Here is a 13,451-nt window from a genome sequence, read left to right as displayed (position 1 = left end):
AATGTAGATACTCCTTTATTGCACTGAATAACTTCATACAGGAATAACTTCAACAAATTAAAGTGATTTTTAATTATATTTTTTCAAGTATTAATAAAATATAACTATTTGGAAGAATAACAGGAAAGAGAAAACAAATCTGCTCTCCAAGAGATATGGCAGTGTGTTTACAGACATTCAAGATGAGAACGCCTCCAGCTGTACATCTTGAAATTATGTTTCCTTGCTGGTTTATGGAACAGAGTTACATTTATTTGGAATATTAGCATTCCACTCTTCTTGTCCTGATTCCTGAAGTTGAGGGACAGCTTCTGAGGACTAGCCCTTGATTTTAATAGAAGTGTTTTTACACCTCTTTTCCAAGCATAACTTATATTACCACCAGCCTGGGAAAATGAGGAAGGAAAGATAAATACATATTCCGATTGCTTGAAAACTACACAGTGCAAATTCAATAATCTGTTTTTTGACTGCCATTAGTCACCAGCTTTATATAGTCCTGTTTTAGAAGGAGCCCACAGAGATTACCATTTTTTTCACACAACTGGTCACACTTTGACAGCTGAAATGTAAACATTTCCTTATCATCCAGTATAAAATGCCAACCTGCTTCAGGATGGGATAGCTTGGGTTGCCTGTGTGCCTTTACACTGGAATCTGGTGTAACTTTTTAAACCATGTTTTGAATTCTTCTATACAGGAAGAATTTGAGATAAGTATCATTGTTACTTCTATCACCACCTGGAAGTTAGATTCCTGTTGGTAAGATTTCAGCATGAAGATCTGCCATTTCATTTATTCTCCTGGATGTGTTATTTATAAAAAAAAGGGTAGTAGTGCTACATTGTTAAGGATATGATTTACTGTATGAATTCCTAACTGCAGTGCAGATATGAGTTTGTTAGGTGTTACACAATTTAGATTTCTTGAAAATAGTTATTTTTGTGGTATATTTCTTACTCTTCAGACTCTCCCCATTCAGATACGGTTGGCCCTAGCCTTAGAAATTTCACCCAGGCTTTTAATTATTGGCTGGATGCTCTGGGGCCTATTGGGTCATCATTTCAGAGACATTTCCTTAACTAAATAGAGAAACAGAATGACCACAGACAGGCAAAAGAGCATTGGGAGTGACTTCCAACTCCTTGCCAGGCTCCCCATTGCTTTCTTTGTAGGAATCTGGCCAAATTGAAATTTGGCAAAGTTGTGGCCACTTCCATAGCCATGCTGCCACAGTCAGGCACAATCATGTGGTTGTCGTTTCCAGTCACATAATTGCCACTGATCATGGCACCATGGCTATGGAAGCAGCCACAACTTTGCCAAATTTCAACCCCAGAAGAGCCATTGGTGCCAGAGTTTAGACACATTCTGTAAGTTAGCCCACCATAAGCACAGTTGTGTTTTCACTTAGCAACTGCTGCACCTAGTGACTAAATATTGGCAGAGCTTACCCTATTGGTCAACCAGGTTGCACTGGGCAGGGCTTGGTTAAAATAGCCAATCAAATGTGGAGGGAGGAGGTTCTGGGACACCAGACTTTGGCAATGAGTTTGCAATGAAGAGGCTTGCTTTTTCAGCCATTTTTTTTCCAGTTGGAGGTTGTGAAAGGCACAACTAGACAATTGTCTGAGTTCTGTGTTCTCACAGCAATGGCTGATGGGATGGAGTTAATTTACCTTATGCAAAATTGGATTTCTTTGGGGCTAAATATAACCATATAGGATTGATGCAGTTAAAATTAACTCAAGCAATCCTTTTACCTGATCCTTTAGTAGGCTTGTACCATTAGTGTGGAATATGCTTATCAGTTAAGTGTTTTATGGGAGAAGGCTTGTGTTTGTTTGCTTGTTTGTCAGATTTTTTTTACTCAAAGGTCTCATTATCAATATATCAAAAAATATCTCTGGAAACAGCTTCAGCAGATACTCAGCAGGCATTTTTAGGTAAGTTTGAGAAATACTGTTGATCAAGATCTTTGAGAATTACAGCCACACAACTGTAGTGAATTCTGAATCAATATTTTTTTCTTATTCTTTTCCACCACTTCCCACTTTTACTCTGTTGCTAGGCTATTTTATTTCTCTGTGTACATACATTTCTTTTCATTTCTTCAGACAAAACTGTGGTTCATGCTGTCATCTTCCTCAATTTATTTAAATTATCTTGAGTTGCTTTTTTCTATGACTCTTATTTCCTGTATTATTGTGCATTTGATGATATGATTATATTGTTACCATATTATTTTACATAATATAGTTTGGCAATGTTTGAAAAGCATCAGCTCTGACCACCTCCTCCTCTTCCTCATTATTATCTGCTGTAACTTTTGTAAAGCAGAAACAAAAACTAAAACAGCAGCAACAAAACCATATATATATTGACTGCAATATATTCTCACTTCTATCCAAAACATTGATATCCAAAAAGGATTCCCTTTACCATCCCTCAGACTGCACAATGCCTCTTTGAAACAAAAAGTTCTTGTATTCCTTGGCATTTTGCACAAGCCTTCTGTTAGCCTTGTTTTGTGGTCTTCTCTGTCCATCTGTCTCAGTTTCTTTCTTTTTTTTCTTTCTTTAAAATAAAATAAAGCTGATAAATGAAATCCAGGACTAGATATTGAAAATGGTAAGCCCATCTATACATTTAAGAGAGCAATATTGCTGTCTCTCTTAACTACCTAAAGATTAGTCCCAAATATGTCCCAGAACTAACTAAATTAATTATTTACTCTCTTGGTTAAATGCAGTGGTGGGATTCAAATATGTGAACAACCGGTTCTCTGTGTGGATGCTGCTTCCGGATATCCGTTCTGGGCCTGGGCAACAAAAAATTAGCTACCAGTTCTGCTGAAGTGGTGCAAACCAGCTGAATTCCACCATTGGCTAAATGCCTGAAAGAAAAAACAGACACAAACTTTCAGATAGAAGCAAAATAGATTTCTTATTCCAAGCAGAGTGACACTAAACACAAACTGAAGATGTGATGTTATAACCATTTCTTTCTCCATAATATGAGATGTTTTTTGAAAATAGTATAATTGGTTTTTCAAGAATATCTCTGTTCATTGTTTATTTGTTTGATCAATTACAGCCAATCTGTACAGAAAGCACTTTGGTATATTGCTTAAAGCGCCAGGTTAGAAACTGGGAGACTGGGAATTCTAGTCCCACCTTACACAGAAAGCCAGATGGGTGACCTTGAGTCACTCCCTCTCAGCCCTAGGAAGAGGGGTGAATGGTTTTTCAGATTCTGAAAAACTGCCTGGGACTAGCCCACATCACCCAGGGATATTGCAATCATTGTAAATACATGCCTGTTGCCAAGCACCCAAATTTTGATCACGTGATCGTGGGGGATACTGTGACAGTCGTAAATGCATGGACTGGCCATAAGTCACTTTTTTCAGTGCCATTGTAACTTTGAATGATTGCTAAATGAATGGTTATAAGTCAAAGGCTACCTGTATTCTTCCCCCTTTATTTATTTATTAAAACAGAACAAAAAGAAAAGGAATAAAGCAATAAACAAGAAAAATAAAGCAGTGCAAGAATCGCTTTGATCTTTTCTGTCAATAATATGACTTCCAGTTTGCCAGTACCGTTTCCTTCTTCATATTTTTCGTTCCCAAGTCAGTCACACATTCCTTCATGACAAAGAACCACCACAACACTCAATAACCATCTCAATTATTGTATCATGATGTAAGTTGTCTAAATAAATACCTTTCCCTCATAGATCTTGAATCAAAATTCCTTAATTCCCCCATCAAAATCTACTTCCCCTTCTCTTCTCCTGATTACTATCAACCCCAGCTCTAATTTGGGGAAGAAGCCTCACCCTTTCCCTCCCCAAATCTCTCTCGGTGCCCTTTATATAGGCACTGTGTTAATTTCCAAAAACACTTGTTTTGCTTATGACTAGTTAGTGTTTTGTTTCAAATGATTTGACTTGATGATTTTCTTCAGAAATGTTCCTATCGTTCAGTGAGCTATTTTTTTCAGATATGATTTCAAAAACCAAGAAGGAAATGGGGGGGGGGGAGAAGAATAATTTTTACAAATCTAGATATTGAGGGAAACATTCATAAGGATCGGCTTTAAAGTTCACATAGTTTGTTGTGCGGAAAGGGGATCATGACAGCATAACTGGAGTTAGAAGTATCTACTTTAAGACTGTAAACAATGGGAACAGATTCCTAACTATTCACAATAGGTATTATTGTATTTCTTTTCAAGTAAATAACAAGAGCCCATATATTGTGAACATTGGATTCAATAGTGTTAAGGTTAAAAAGAATAAGGTACATAAGGAGCCACTATAGTCAGTCTGGTGTAGTATTAAGGTGCTAGAAATTGGGAGACTGTGAGTTCTAGATCCACCTTAGATATGAAACTAGCTGGGTGACTTTGGGCCATCACTTTCTCTCAGCCCAACACAGGGCTGTTGTTATGGAGAAAATAGGAGAAAGGAATATTAGGTATGCCCACTCCCTTATATTCATGATAAAGTAATAAAAGAAGAAGAAAAAATCTAGCAAATGAAATAGCAAATAATGTGAAAAAGCAGAATTTGTCAAACATTTTGCTCGCACATTTACACTGTGCATCCCTCAGATAAGTGGGATTGCAATTTTCAGGGTTGCAAACTATGTCACTTTCTATCAGATTGAGAGCTGTTAATTGTACGCTGCCTCGCTTGATGGTTAGCTGTCTAATATAATTTGGAGAGGGCACAGAAGATAAATGTTTAGAATCTGGCTTATTTGAATTTGCTGATGACTTGGCAAGAAATGAATGTCCAGAATGGAACAAAAGAATATTAATATTCTTAAATGAGTGGTAGGTGGCCAAAGAGAGAAAAATGTTCCGCCAGATTTTGAAAGAGGAAATGTAGCACATTAAATGTGTACATTCTGTGATTATATATTCTGTGAGTAAAGAATTTATTGGTGGTATTCAGTAATGCACTTTGATATTTTATTCCAATTGCTCGAATAAAAAAATAATGGTGAAGAGACTTTAAACTCCCAAACCCTGCTTGGTTTTACTGAAAATTAAAACGTATGCTAAACAAGTCTTTGGTCTTTAGGGGAATTTCCTTTTTATAAAAGCCCCTTTCCTCTCTAACCTTTGTATACAAATACATACAGTAAATAACACATAAAAATGAAATTAGTGTGATGCATGCAAATGAAACTAGTATTCCAGTGTTCTATAGCATGGCAAATGCATTTGTTAGTGAAAATAAACTAGAAACTGATCAAAATGTTAAGAATTTAATATGTTTTTCTCCAGTGGTGGGATTCAACTATGTGAACAACCGGTTCTGTGTGTGGATGCCGCTTCAGGAAGTCCATTCTGGGCCTGGGCAACAAAAAATTAGCTACCGGTTCTGCTGAAGTGGTGCAAACTGGCTGAATCCCACCACTGGTTTTCTCTAACATGGGAGAGAGGGGGAGAATAGTCAGTATTGGCTGGGAATTCTAGAACATTGAATTTAACAGATCTGGACTACATCAGGTTAAGGAAATCTTTAAGGTACATGATTTTATACTGAAGTGGGATTTTATTATTAATCTATCCAGATCACTACAGGAAGGTAGTTAGGGAAGAAGAGAGGAAAGGAAGGGTCTCACCCAGATCTTCCACGGTGCTTCGTTGTGCTTAATAGTGCTTTGGCTTTCGGCTGGTGCAGCTAAGTGATCGGCCATGTTGATGGCCGGTCTTTTCTTCATCGATCCAAAGGAGCTATCTCGGCTCCAGCAGGAGGGCTGTCGACCTTCCACGCTTAGGCGAGTGTCCTCCTCAGCGGTGGTTGCCCCTCCAGGTGAATTTTGACCCTTTCCAGGGTCTTTCGGCAAAGGAAAACACAGACTCTAATTACTCTATAATATACAGGACTGACATTAGGATTGACTGGATGTTCAGCATGAAATCCAGGTTGTTGGATGCCATGCCTTCCATTGTGGGAGATCACGCAAGTCCCAGAGCTGCTGTGGCTCTCGGAGAAGAAAGCTATCCAAGGGAAAGAAGGAAATCAAATACCATCAGGATAACAGGCAAGAGGATTCCAGAGAATTGGTGTCCAATAGTGCTAGAGGTTTTTAATATCTCCCTTATCCTAGTCTATCTTTCCTTACTGTTTTTCATCTTCTAAATACAGTTAATCTAGGATTTATTATCCAGACTTTGTTCAAATATTATCTTGACTGATGAAGTACATTTCTTTCCATTCTACTTTGGTTTGAGGAGATTCTGGTGGACTCTATCTTCCACTGTAATTTCCAAAAATACTTTGCAGTGGTGTTTCACATAAGACATTGTGGAGAAATAAAACAGCCATCAAGTCCGCTTGTGGCTAGATTCTTCAGGTGCCGGGGGTGAGGGGTGGGGGGCATGTGTCTGCCATCAATTGCTAGGTGCTGACAACAGGCCTGCTCGCTTCAGTTCTTGCCAAAACTAACAGCCAGTTGGCTGTTGTCAACTTTTAGAGTTAGCCAAATGCTCCACATTGCTTGCCATCTCTTCCTTTATTAAAAATCGAGTCTGCCTTTTCTTTAGTCAGCCTTTGGAAGAATACTAATCCTTGTAAAAAATTAAGTAACATTCTTTCACCACTGCTTCCAGCCTCCTTTCCCATTGATCAAGCAAAGGGTCTAGCACTAATCAAAAATACCTCACCCAAGCAATCCCGTAATTACTGATCAGAGGATTTAAAAGAGACATTAATAAATGAGGAGGATAACTGTGTCCTTTTAAGGTACGCTAAGTAACAAAACGTATCATTGTGGCTTGCTAATGCCAGATAACGCCAGGAAATATTATTTAATTTTTCCCGAAAGCACTTCAGGCTGGGCAGCTTAATTAATTAAAATGTTACAGTGTGCTATCAAGAGCATCTTATATTTTATTGGGCTGCCAAACAATGATGTTGGTAGAGAATGAGCTGCTTGCAAAGCAGGAATGGGGAGTGGGGTGCAGGAGGGAAAAAAATAACAAACCAATTATCAAACTATTGTTTGAAAATTGAGTTTCTAATTCACAGCAGCTCTTTAATGAGCATTGGTAGATTTTTCCCTTTAAACACCAAATTACCATCATTCATCATCATCATAGCTATTGTCTATCCACTGCAGGATGAATGCCTCTTCCACATGTTACCAATCAATACGGTCCTGAGTTTTCTTTTGCCAATTGGGCCCGCAGTACTTGCTGATGTCCTTGATCCACCTTGTTTTAGGTCTCTTTTGTGGATGCTTTTTATCAAGTGGGATCCATTCTGTGACTGCCTTGGTCCACCTGCCATCAGTCCTTCTTGCTATGTGACCAGCCCATTTCCTTTTCAATTCTTCTACTCTCTTGATGATATCTTATATACTTTTGTTTGTTCTCTAATCCATATGCAGGTCTTTTTATCTTGTCTTGTAATGCCACGCATGGATCTTTCCATGGCTCTTTGCGCTACTCGTAGCTTTTGTATCGATTGTGAGGTTAGTGTCCATGTTTTGCCAGCATATGAATTAAATAATGAAATATTTCTTATCTGTTAAATTAATAGCATATTAATTAGCACAACGCAGATTGTCCTCGAGTTACGAATTTATTGGAGCCTGCTAATTACATTTGTAACCTGAGGATTCGTAGGAGTGAATCGTGTAACTTGACCGCGGTCACTCCCTGCTTTTGCCCACGCATTCGCTAATCGAATGCAGGGGTCGTTAAGTGCACATGAGGTATTTCAGGGTGGGGAAGGCCGGGGAGGGGCTAGTGCTTGAGACCACCCAAGATCTCCCCTGACCCACTGAGATATCTCATGCTTCCCCCTCCCCCCCCCCATCCTGCCTCACCGGGTCACTTACCTTATGTAGATCTCAATGATCAAAGGAGCTGTTTCCTCTCCAGCCCCTCTGCCACAGTTTCTTATTGCTGAAAGGATGCTTTTCGTAGCTTTCTCTTTCTCCTATTTAAGAATGCCTTGAAGAAGGTTTCACAATATTCAGAATAGTTATTTTTTTCTTGGCATTATCTTTTGATAAATTATTTTTGTGTCTCAATATCCTCAACAACAGCTGAATGCAAACATTTATAATCCAGGTTGCACTGGTTGCCCTCTCCCCTTATTTAACAGGTGGTAAAGCTTTATATTTAACTTTCTCAGTGGGAATCTTTGAAAATAAATGTTCTCATTGCGTCAAAGCAATTAACATTAAAAAAATACTAGGCAAGGGTAACAGCATTTAATAATGTCCAAATCTTTAAAAAATGTACAGTGTTCACAAATTTTTATTTTATTTCCAAAGTTAAAATATAAAATAAGAAGAAACAAACTAACAACAGAATAAATAATAATAAAAATAAAAAAACAACTAAAAAAGTGCAGTGTGGCATTATGAAAATGAACTTTTTAAATGGCTTCAACATTAACCTTATTTAAAACTAACCCCCCCCCCAAAAAAACTCAAAACATTTAACCAGGTTGCTTAAAAGTAATGTTCCTTGTCCTCCTCCAATGATGGACAGATAGACAATCAAATGTTAACTGATCATACATATCAGCAATCCATTGCTGCAAATCAATTATTTACCTTTCTTTCTAATATTTAACATTACTTCTTTTGATTCACTAATATGCACAAAATGTCTTAAATCTTTATTGTCTTGACGGATTTTGAATACTGATGATTTAAGCAAGCAAAACAGAAATATATGATCTAAAACCATGACATTACACCCATAGATTTTAATGGTTCATTCATTATTAAATTACAGTGATTATTTCCAAGACAACAAAATTAAGTTTTCTTTTAATTTCAACTTGCTGGAGTTTTAAATTAAGAAATGTGATGTTTGTAAATCAGCAGGCAAAACACATCAGTTTTTCTTTGTTCGGTGAATGATTCTTGTAAAAGTTTCTCAGGAAGCTCCATTATAAAATCTTGTAGTCTGAGTATTTTTCTGAACTAGTGAAGGGTTGAATAAAATGCCTGGAATGGACGTGGAAGGCCTTGCTGTTTATTGCTTTGTAGCATGCTTATTATACTGTATATATCAATATCCCGCCACAACTCCACAGGATTTAACTACCTCTACCTCGTTAAAAAACCTTTTAGATCTTTGCTAGGAAATATATTTGTGATATTGGAATTCTTACCTCTGATATAGAAACCTTCTTGGAGTCTACCCAGCAGCTAATAAAATATAGTTGTATATTGTATCAGAAACCTTTCATCGTGGCTAGCCACAAAGTTCACGCTGTAATTTAGGCATAGCAACCCCAAGCTTCTTCTTGATAAGACAAAAAAGGAAAGCCAGGTTTGCATGGGCAAAGTTCACTTCTAAACAATATCATACATTGAAAGGCTGTTTTGATCAGTACATGTGTGTATAAAACTGAGATAAAAATCTAAAAATAATACCAAAACAATAACTCATTGACCCTCTAATAGCTTCTTCTCCCTACTCTGTTATTCTATTTTTTCACCCATCCTTGAATTGACCAAGAAGTATTTGTTATCCCTATGTCTGAACCCTGTTCTCCTCAATTGCCTCAATCTCAATTTGGTTTACATCTTTGAAGCCTAACTCTACAGACCTCACTTTTCCTGAACTTGTCTCATTCCCCCAATAGTAGATGAACTCTAAGGACATTGAGAAGTCTCCCTCAACTGCTCTTCCACACAGTACAGTGCAATGTTCCTCAAATCACAGGAGAACACAAAATTTAAGACCTGGCAATCCCTCTTTTGAGGAGATGGGCAGTTTAGAAATATGAACAATAAATAAATACATAAATATGTGACATTGACCTGACTACCTTGAATATGTGACATTGACCTGACTACCTACTATCTTTGCTTCAATCCTTGGCATTCCACGTCAAACACTGCTATGCTAAACCCTAATCTCATTTCTGTGGATTCATTTATTCATTCATTCATTCATTCATTCAAACTGATGTATCAGTGCTTGGGATACATCTTAATCCATAACGCCAGGTGGCTTACAATTCACCACCACTGCTACTAAATACATTTGTGTTAGAAGCATCTACCAAGGTCCTTCTGGATTGAAAGGATTAGCCATTGACGTCACTGTTGCCCAGAAGACACTGAGGGGCTCCTTTTATGTCCCTGTTATTTTCCACTGAGGTTATACCTCTTTATCTACTTGCATTTGCACGCTTTCAAACTGCTAGGTGGGCAGGAGCTGAGGCAAATAGACAGGCGCTCATTCCATCACCTAGCTCACTCTCAGGGTTCAAAATGCCGAGCTGTCAACCTCTCAATGGTCTTTTCATTCAGCATCCTAACCACAGGAGCCACCGCATCCCCTTAAACAATTTGCTTAGTGTGATGAGTAGACCCTCACATTTTTTGTTTAGCATTTTGATGAAACAAACCCAAAATGATTCCTTCAACAAAGCATGGTTCAAAAAATATGTAGCTTAGCAATATAAGTGAGCATATCCAATCAGGCAAATCTGTTTTTTTTTTCTGGTTGAAGAGGTTTGTTGAAAATATCTTGGTCTTATGAAACTAACATGGAAACTCTAACTTCTGCTGTGTCACTGGCCGAAGTTTCATTTCACCTGTAAGATTTGCTGATTGTCTCAGCTGAAGTGCTCCTTCCTGATCCTTCCTTGTTTCCCCAGTTAATTAGAAGTTAGGAGCATATCAAATCTTCATTATAGAGAGAAAAAGAGAGGTTTGGTATTATAAAAGGCTGACCTTGAAATGTCTTTAGTTTTTAAAGGTACTCAGAATATGGTGTTGTTACAAATCAGAAAGATAAAGATGGGCTTCAATATAATCACCATGGTGCTCTGCATATTTATAGGCCAGATAATGACCATCATTTGGAAGGCATAATTATAAGTGAAATTTAAAACCCAAAGCCACACAGACTTGCCATTGGTGCACTGCCATCAAGTTTATAGAAAGAACATATTGGTAGTTCTCGTACATTGTCAGTTACTATGGTTCTTTCAGTGTTTGCAGAACATAATTCAACAAGGTTTTTTTCTTTCTTCTTTTTCTACGCCCTCACCCAAACCCTTTCAAAAAAGAAAATTATAGCCTACAAGTGTCTCAACTGGGGGGGGGGAAACGATTTTCAAGTAAGTACACACCAAAAAAAAAGTATGTTGGAAAATGATTTTATTCACAAAGTTCCCCACAGGAGAAACCAGAGAAAAAGATTTCATTTTCATCTTACACCACTTGAAATGCCCTGCGTGCTGTAAGAAACAAAACATTGCCAGGCCTCCCTTTATTTGAGGGGTGCTTTTATTTGAGGTTCTTGGGATGCAAAACAAGGATCATCCCAGTTATGCAGTTCAGGTGCCTCTGTTCCTGAATTTTCTTGTGTGTTTGAAATAAAAGCAACTTTTCCCCTCTTTTCCCTTCCCTTGTGTCAGTGGTTTCACATTAAATTCAGAGACTAAAGTTTCCTAAGAATGTTTCCACTTCTATACTTTTAGCACTATCATTTTACAGGATGTAGTTCAGCATTTCTGACTTTTTTTCTGAACAGATCTGTGCCTTCTCTTCCTCCTTTCTGCCCGAATGTGTGACAGAGGGCGGAGAAAGAGATAAAAGGTTAGAATAAATGATAGGAAAAGCACCAGAGGTGTCTATGTAAAAGAAGGTATCATTTGGTTCACCATTCCATAAACTTCTGTGGATGGAAAAACAGATTATTGTATATAAATTAAATGTTACCTGGAAACTCCCAAGTTGTTTTAGGAGTATGTAAAAGAAACCAAATATGGGATGCATTCCCAAAACAAGATGTGTCATTCTAAACATATACAGCATCTTAGTAGGTTTTGTTACATACACACCATAGGGTCAGAAAAGGTAAATCATGGTTACGTTGTACTAAAACCATAACTATTAGAACAATGGTTTATTGAACAGATCTTGTTTCATGGAGTGTTAAGCCCTAAAGTCATTTGTAAATCACAATAGCTGAGCTCATGCAAAATGCTAATTTCAAACCTAATAAAACACAAAATGGCTTGCCTGTACAAGATCAGACACGATATCTGTAAGCTTTTGACCCCTTTATCGTCAGCTGGCCAACAAATAAAAGTTTAGCAGAGAGCATTTCTCCCATCAGTTTGTGGTTATTAAACCAAATAATGGATGGATGGACTAATATAAGATAACGGACTAAGAATGTAAAAATCCCAGTTCAAGTTCACTCTAAATCAGACATGTCAAACACAAGGCCCAGGGGCCGGATGCGGCCTGCGAAGTGGTTTCATGTGGCCCACGAAGCCATCCTGGAAACAGTGAGGGAACGGCCCCCGCTGCCTTGGCCCTGGCCCAGGCTGGACGGGAGCCAATGTACAATTTTGTGGTGGCCATCTATGCTGAAACACATCCAGTCTTAGCTCCACAAGGCCGTCTGGAAACAGCGAGGAACCAGCCCCTGCCGCATCGGCCCCGCCCCCTGGGTGCATGCTGGGGAGGTGTCACCTTTTGTGAGGAAAGAAGAAATGGACCATGCCTTGGCGCTTGCCCCGGTCCCACCCCCTTCTGCCAGAGACCCTCAGATCTGTCCCACTCCTGCCCAGGCCCACACAGGCACCCTTGACGCGAAAGATGTAGAGCTGGTCATACCCATCCAGTAGGCCACACCTACTCCATCCATGCCCAACCAGTAGGCCGCACCCACCCTGGCCACACCCACCCAGCCCCCCGAGGGCAGCCACAATGCTGATGTGGCCCTCAATGAAATTGAGTTTGACACCTCTGCTCTAAATCGTAGAAACTGACCGGGAGCAAGGAGCATAATGTGTCCTTTCCTGGACACTGAGGAAATTGCAGGGGAAGTCCTCCATTGCATACGAGCATAATTTCAAGGCAGCATCTTTAAAGAGGTGAAGCACACGTATGGATTTTCTTTTCTGTATAATTCAACGTGAATCAGTATTCCTTTGAATCTTAGTAAGGTTCTGAAGGTCTCTAAGTACTTGTAGGAGTAAAATGCACTTTAGTTTCCAGATTCTGAGACTAATTATTTCCCCCCAAACTGTGCTTAGAAAACATCTTTACATCTATTTATTTATTCAAAAGATTTAGAATGGTGACCTTCTTACCATTTGTGAGCATGGGAAGCCTGCAAAACAGAAAGAAAAATTCCAAAGAGCAGGTGACGCAACAGAGAAGAGGCACACTTCCTGGGTCCCATTAGGTGTCATGGTTTCAAAATGGGAGCCTGGAATGTACCCATCCTATGTGACATAATGGGATATGTAGGACGCTGGGTTAAATAATTGCAGCAAAGGGAACGGCTTCCATTGCAACACTGTGCTAGGTAGAATGTGTCTTGAACAATTTTGTATACATAAAGTTTTGTATACTTTGGGCATTTTCATAGAGCCACGGTTTCGGCCATATAATTCCCTGCCCCCTAATGTTCTCACTATGCTCCCTGGGG

This window comes from Crotalus tigris, unplaced genomic scaffold (genome assembly GCF_016545835.1).
Source record: "Crotalus tigris isolate CLP2741 ecotype Arizona unplaced genomic scaffold, ASM1654583v1 scf7180000017833.3397121, whole genome shotgun sequence".
NCBI lineage: Eukaryota > Metazoa > Chordata > Lepidosauria > Squamata > Viperidae > Crotalus > Crotalus tigris.
This window is presented reverse-complemented; position numbering follows the sequence as displayed.